Genomic DNA, 8,110 nt, shown 5'->3' with positions numbered 1-8,110 from the left:
CTCCAAGATCTCAAGTGCAACTAGTAAGGAAATGAAATGAGCGAGGGGTGTGGTTTAGTTGTGTGCGGATTGTTGGTCTTTAGATGCTTATATAGAAAAGTATGTTTTCAGAATACTTATATAGACAAGTGTTATGATGATTAATTCATAGGTGACGTACGTGTGACTTCTATTAACTACTTTAGGTAGGTGTCTGGCTGGTATCGATACCTAACTTCGTTTGTCAGGGCAGGTAATGGAAATGGAGTATTATGTAGGAGTAGCATACTGTGCTTATGTATAGGTTGCAAAAATCTGAAGATGCTAGTACGTGAGTTTGCTGCCTAGCTTCTCCATCGGTGTTTGTCTTGTTTTGTTTGCGTGGTTTGGTGCACTATGGTCAGTCTTCCTTTCTATTTTGTGCTTGTATTTTTTTTACTTCTTTTCAATTATAGTAGTCGTCTATTTTATCTTGCAGTATTTACAAACTGGAAGCATCTTTCCAAGCCTAAACTAATCCGTTAGGTATACCTTAGCCTTTGTTTCGATGAGACATTCAAAGACTCTGAATTGCATTGGCTCCAATATCAAATCTCTCCAAAACAATGATACCGACATTCAACCCGAATTTAGATGTTTGGATGTTCATGAGCCTAAATGTAACATGTCTGCTATATCTTAGGATCTGTTTGGATGGCACATTCAAAGACCTTAAATTGCATTGGCTCCAATACCAAATATCAAATCTCTCCACGACACTGATACGGATATTCACCCTGAATTATTGTGTTTGGATGTCCATGCATCTGGCACATGGAATTCAAGGGGAGAGAGACCAACAGCTCCTGTTTGGATGGTCAAGAGATTGTATAATTGCCCATTGATGCTCATTGTCGAATGTTATTCGTGAAGCTTCGTGATATGTTAGAAATCCCGATGTGAGATTTAGTGGCATCTCCGTGAATCAACATCTTGTTCACTATGCTAGTTTCCTCATTACCCGTTTTTTTTCTTTTTTCTCGTTCCCGCTTTCCGGCATCCCCGTGATCAAATCACGCTTTGTCTGGCTAGACGATGATGGATACCCTAACACCAAGAGGGCCCAAAGAATATCTCTCCATCGTCGGAGGAGAAAATCTCAATCTTCAGCTATCTAGTCCCTTATTATACTTTTCCAAGAACCCGAAAGCCGCCGTAATAGTCACCCTGTTTACGGATGATGTTTAACTAACCTCCAAAGTTCATGAAGCAATCATGAAGATACTCGATACACTCATGGTCTAAGAAATTATGCAAACACTAACAATAATTATGTTATTAATCATTAACTTGTGACGAATGTATCTCATAGCATAACATCAATTTGGGTTGACTGAACACAAGTGTTCTTCTAACTGTGTCATCAAAATTGTCAGCATAGTCATGCCCATGATCAGGAAAACGTGACAATCATGCAACACTTGAGCTAGTCTTAGATGCACGACTAGGAATGCATTTTACCGTTTATTATTTCACACGTGCATATGGGTTTCCCTCTGAGACTTTATGGATATACAAACTCAAGGACCCTTGCGGTTATAACAGAAAATATAAACTTAATCACGAACTTTGAGGTAAAAATAGTTGTTATTATTGCCTCTAGGGCATATCTCCACACCTCGCAGGGGCATTCCAAGGACTTCATTGTCACACACAATTTTAGGGGTCCATACTCTTCGATTAAACCAAATCCTCAGTGATATTTACTTGTGTATACACACAAAAATGTTAGCTCTTAACGATTTTTTCATTTAATCATCCAAAACAATAGGGGCACTAGAAGCACTTATAAAAGCAATTACTTATAAATACACCACAAACTTAGCCTTTCCATAATTCGATTGACCAACAAAAAACATATGTTAATTCAGTTGGCGAGGATCATCTTCGTCGAGCACATTTCTAAGTGGAGGATTCGTCATCTTTGATTCAAGAAGACTCTCTTGCGGGTGGACGAGGAGAATAATCTAGATATAGTATGGACAAGGACAAGGCCAACTTCGAGGATCGTGTTGGAGGGAGGAGAAACAGTGGCAACAGCTCGGACGACATGGCATGAGATGGGAGCTTTGTCTCGCTTACTGCGAAATGTAGCTTTTCCTCGCCTATCACGCCGAGTGTGCCCTCGCCTTAGTGGGCCGGCCCATCAAAGTGGTTTTGAGAAGGTTCTGTAGACGTGTATGGACCGGTTCTAGAATATTCCATGCGGGTTTTTTATTTTCTGTTTTTCTATGTTTCTTTATCTGGATTTTATTTCAGTTTTTGCTTTCCTATTTTTCTCATTTCCTTTTTTCCCTTTTTTATTTTTCATTTTTAATCTTTACAAATACGTGCCTACTTATTTTATACTCCCTCCGTTTCTTTTTAGTTTGCATATAAGATTTGGTCAAAGTCAAACTTTGTAAGATTTGACTAACTTTATAGAAAAAACATCAACATTTACAATTCAAAAGTTATATGATAAGAAAATTAATTTCATCATGCATCTACTAATATTGATTTCATAGTGTGAACGTAGATATCTTTTCCTAAAAAGTTAGTCAAACTTTACAAAGTTTGACTTTGAGAAAATCTAATTTGCAAACTAAAAAGAAACGGAGGGAGTAAAAGTTGCATATTTGTTTACACTCGGGGAACATTTATTTGATACACGTTGTAGATTTTTTTTGATACATGAGAAATAATTTTTTCAAATACATGTTTGAACATTTTTTCGAATACACATTGTATTTTATTTAATGTTACAAAACATGTTTTTCCAAAATTACCCGAACATACTTTATTATATATATATAATTTTTGGAAAATTTCACTAACATATTTTTGAAACGTGTGAATATTTTTTAAATGTCACCTACAATTTTGGAATGGTATAAAACATTCTTTTCACATTACACGGACATTTTTTACATTATGTAATTTTTTAAATGTCATAGACATTTTTCAAAATGCTTGAATATTTTTAAATGTGATGAATATTTTATGATTGGTATGGATTTTTAATGGTAAACTGATTTTTTTTATTGTTCAATGATTTTTTTAAAAAATTAAGAAAGTAATTTTGAAATATCTATGTTCAAAATTTTCGGAAAAAATAGGGAAGATAGAAAAACGAACTGAACTAACGTACCAAAGGTGTTGTGATAATTTGGAAGCATGAGCGCTTTCCAAGATGGAGGTTTCATCAACCTGACTTACTTGTGCGCCGGCAGCACCATGCATAGTGATCGCAGACGCGGTGATCGGGGCCGGTCGTTCTCTGGAGCAGCATCAGCGGCCACCGGGTAGGAAATCCAAAGGGCGAAATCGGGAGATTGGCCATCCCTATATGTTTGTGCTACTGTCTCGGATGCAGACACGGCGGCCGCCCCTTCAGTGTTGAGACCAAGCACCCGAGTCCAGATGCAGCACCATCTGAACTCTGTTGTTGTAACTCCATGGTATCCATGAGAGAAATTCAGGCTGTCCCAGTGAGAAAGTGAATCAGGAGTTTGCGAGCTCTGAAAAATCCAGATTCAGCCGTGTCGACTCCCCCCACCGGCGACCGAGCCCGCTAAAATGTCCATTCCCAAGAGCAATCTGTAATAACCGCCACAAAATTGATAACTAATCTGGAATAACAGTGCATCAGTATGTATTACAGACAGCCGTATTGCAATTCCGCAACCAGAAAAGATATCATGAATGAAAGATGAACCAACAAAAGAATTTGAGCTTCAGCCAAAATGCTACCTTTTGCTAGCAACTCCCAAGGCAGTTCTAGTTTTGTTAGCTACGCTTATTTCGCAGTATGGCCGCGCCGCGAAACAAACAACCGTGTAATATGTTGTGACCTATTCTATGCCGTATCATCTGCCAAACACTTCAGGAAACGTTCGAATCTCCTGCTAACTTGGTCCAGTGTGCGCTACTTTATTTCTTTCACTCTCTCTGGAATGAGGCATAGCAAAACAATCACTCCGTGCTGTTAGAATAGAGTACGTAGAGATAGCTGTTTAAACTGTTTCATGTTTCTATCTCTTCTTCTCTTCTGTTCTTCCTCTTCAAGTCATATCTCTCTCTCTCTCTCGATGTATTCTGGAAGCATCCTAGCGATATTCCAAACCTTGTAAGCCACGCCAACCCTTCTATAAATACACATGCGGCCTGAGCAAAGGGTTCAACGCTTCCTATCAAATCTTACATGGTCATCAGAGCCTTCCTCTCGTATGTCTAGCTTTCCTGAAAGATCGATCTAGTTGATCGAGAGAGAAACCTGAAACCTATCCAGAGAGAGGTATCGAGAGAAATCATGTCAGGCACCAACGCCAGCACCGCTGCTTCCACCATCGCCGCCACCAATAGCGCCCTGGTCGGTTCCACCATGAGCACCCTGTCCACCCAATCCGCACCATCCACCTATGCATCTTCCTCCACCTTCAGCAGCGCCTCCTCTCTCGGGTCTCCTCCATCTGAGAAGCTCACGAGGACGAACTTCCTCCTCTGGAAGGCCATCGTGCTACCCCAAATAAAGGAGCACAGATGGAGCACTTCCTGGACGCCGCAAGCCCGGCGCCCCCTCCTACCATCACCATCACCAAAGATGGGAAAGAGGAGCAAGTCTTCAACTACGCCCGATCGATCTGGTACGCCCAGCAGCAACAGGTACAAGGATACCTTATGGGGTCTCTGTCACGTGAGATTCCTACGCACGTAGCTACCCTTCAGACGCCGGCCAAGGTGTGGAGTGCCATCCACGCCTCCTTCGCTGCCCAGACGCAAGCGCAAATCGTCAACGCCCGCATCGCCCTCGCCAATCTGCACAAAGGGAACATGGGCATGCCTGAGTATCTGGCAAAGATCAAGGCCTTCGCCGATGAGATCGCCTGCACTGGTGATCCCTTCTCTGAAGGAGAGCTAACCTCCTATGTGCTCAAAGGGCTGGACATCGAGTATAACCCGGTGATCTCAGCCCTGGCTGCACGTATTGAGCCGGTGACCGTATAGGAGCTCTACAACCAGTTGCTAAGCTTTGAAGCTCATATGAATCTGCTACAAGGTAACAATCTCCGCCAGTCATCAGTTAACTCTCTCACATGTGGTCGCAGCACTGGAGGCCGAGGCCGTGGTCACCGCGGTCACCAGGGACGCGGACGCGGCAACAGCAACAACAGCGGGCGTGGGCGCGCCAACAACTCTGGCCCACGCTCCTCCGGCGCCTCCTACTCCAACACCAGGCCGCGTTGCCAGCTCTGCAAAAAGTCAGGGCATGAGGTGAAAGATTGTTGGCACCGCTACAATGAAGATTACGTGCCCGAAGAGCGCCACATAGCTGCAGCCATCAGGGAGCAAGAAGAAGCTGGGGACACCATCTGGTATGCTGACTCTGGAGCCACAGATCATGTCACCAGCGAGTTGGAGAAGCTTGCAAATCGAGAGGGATACTATGGCAACGATCAGATAAACACCGCCGCAAGTGGAGGAGGTATGGACATATGTCACATTGGTCAATCCTCTATTAATTTCCCTAATATTAAACGTGATCTTCTTCTAAAAGATGCCCTTCATGTTCCTCAAGCCAACAAAAATCTTGCTTCCATGTCTCGTTTGTCCGCTGATAATAACATCTTCTTTGAAACTCATCCCAAGTATTTTTTTTCATTAAGGATCGGGCAACGAGGGAGCTCCTCCATCACGGTAGATGCGTCGGTGGTCTATATCCTATCACATCAAGAGCTCTTAGCCGCAAACGTCATCGCCAAGTCTACTCCGTCGTCAAGCCGTCCTTAGAAAGGTGGCATCAAATATTAGGTCATCCTTCATTAAAAATAGTTGATCAAGTAGTGAATAAAGGCAATCTTCAATTGTATAGTCGTGAGAATAAAGAGTCTGTTTGTGATGCTTGTCAATGTGCCAAGAGTCACCAACTCCCCTATCCTAGGTCAAATAGTGTGTCTCATGCTCCATTGAAACTGATATTCAGTGATGTATGGGGTCATGCCAGAGATTCCTTTGGAAGAAAGAAAAATTATGTTAGCTTCATTGATGATTATAGTAAGTTTACATGGATATACTTACTTAAGTTCAAATCCGAAGTTTTCTCTGTCTTCCAAGAATTCCAAAAACTTGTTGAGCATCAATTTAACAAGAAAATCATTACAGTCCAGAGTGACTGGGAAGGAGAGTATGAGAAACTCAACTCCTTCTTTTGAAACATAGGCATTGAGCATCATGTTTCGTGTCCACATGCACACCAAGAGAACGGTTTTGCCGAACGCAAAGACCATCACATCGTTGAAGTTGGTCTTTCGCTTCTTGCTCATGCATCTATGCCTCTAAAATATTGGGATGAAGCTTTCATTTCTGCCACTTATCTTATCAATCGTTTGCCTAGTAAGGTTATTGGGAACACAACTCCCTTAGAACGATTGTTTCATCAAAAACCAGATTATAATTCCCTCAAAGTTTTTGGATGTGCATGCTATCCCAATCTTCGTCCATATAATCGCCATAAACTAGAGTTTCGCTCCACTCAATGCGTCTTCCTTGGCTATAGCAATCTTCATAAGGGTTACAAGTGTCTAGAAGTTTCAACTGGACGCATCTACATCTCTCAGGATGTGATTTTTGATGAAACTATTTTCCCTTTTGCCAAACTTCATCCAAATGCGGGAGCCCTTCTTTGAGCTGAAATCTCTCTTCTCTCGGATCCTTTGACACGTACTGATCACGGGGGAGAATTAATAGAACATGATCATGTGTCTAGTCTAGAAGAAAATTCAGAAACTAATGAAAAAAATGTAGCATTTGGCTATGATTTTATGTCTGCAAAAAAGGACAAAAACCGCGCTGGATCCGATGCAGATTTGGTGCAGAACTGCGGTTCCAAAGAAGGCGCGCGATCCCTGGTTGATAGCCGCGCACGATCCCAGGCTGACAGCCCTGTCGCCCGGCGCGTAGCGGCGTTCCCCACGTCTCCTGAGGCGCCAAGTGGTGGGACCAGTCCACCTGCCGAGCCCGTGGCCGACCGAGGTCCAGGTATGGACCCAGACGGCGCGAGGCGCAGCCCGTCCGCACGCGCCACATGGGAGTCGGTGCACTCTGGGGCCGATAGCCCGACCGGAGTGGACCCCACCAACAGCGCCATGCGGAGTTCCCCTGCTGAGGCGTCTGGTACAAGGCAGATCTCGCCGGATCCCATGCCCATCTCGGATCTGGAGCCCTGCGGCACGACAGTCCAGGGTGATTCGGCTGGATCTTCTACGGCCGGTTCTGGTGATATAGAAACTGGAACAGCCGCTACACGTGTGTCACCTGAAATTCCTCAGCGCCGTACCAGGTCAAAATCTGGATTATTCAAGCCTAAGGAATACAAGGACGGTAAGGTATGATCCTCGCAAGTATGCTTTTCTCACTAGTTCAGGTGAACCTACTCATTTAGCTGAAGCTCTTGCTCACAAAGAATGGAAAGGGGCTATGGACAATGAATATCAAGCACTCATGAAAAATAAAACATGCCATCTTGTACCACCAACAAAGGGAAAGAATTTGATGATTGCAAGTGGGTTTATAAGATCAAAAGAAAGTTTGATGGAAGTATAGATAGATACAAGGCTAGATTGGTTGCAAAAGGGTTTAAACAAAGATTTGGAATTGATTATGGAAAATAATTCTATGAGACCATGTCTCATATAATTCGGGTGAGACCCACCCTGATGGATGACACGTGGCATTCACAAATCACAAAACATCTACCCCACCCCTACCTGAAATCAGGGGGGAGAGATTAGATACTTTGTGATTTGTGAATGCCACGTGTCATCCATCAGGGTGGGTCTCACCCGAATTATATGAGACCTGGTCTCATATAATTTTTCCCCTTTAGCCCTGTTGTTAAGGCAGCTACTATTCGACTGGCATTATCTATTGCTATTTCCAGAGGGTGGAGCTTACGTCAGCTAGGCGTCCAGAACGCGTTTCTTCATGGTGTTCTTGAGGAAGAAGTGTTCATGCGGCAATCACCAGGGTATGAAAACAAAAGCACACCTCATTTTGTCTGTAAGTTGGACAAAGCTTTGTATGGCTTAAAACAGGCCCCAAGAGCCCGATACTC

The 8,110-nt window shown here is 43.2% G+C and overlaps 1 pseudogene; it reads left to right on the top strand.

The window, feature by feature from the left end:
- The first annotated feature begins 4,896 nt into the window (after positions 1–4,896).
- Positions 4,897–5,035, top strand: LOC123047867 (uncharacterized; annotated as a pseudogene).
- Positions 5,036–8,110: the final 3,075 nt, after the last annotated feature.

The sequence above is a fragment of the Triticum aestivum genome, chromosome 2B (assembly GCF_018294505.1).
Source record: "Triticum aestivum cultivar Chinese Spring chromosome 2B, IWGSC CS RefSeq v2.1, whole genome shotgun sequence".
Taxonomy (NCBI): Eukaryota; Viridiplantae; Streptophyta; class Magnoliopsida; order Poales; family Poaceae; genus Triticum; species Triticum aestivum.
The sequence above is the reverse complement of the archived record's forward strand: the minus strand, read 5'-3'. Positions and strand labels throughout refer to the sequence as shown.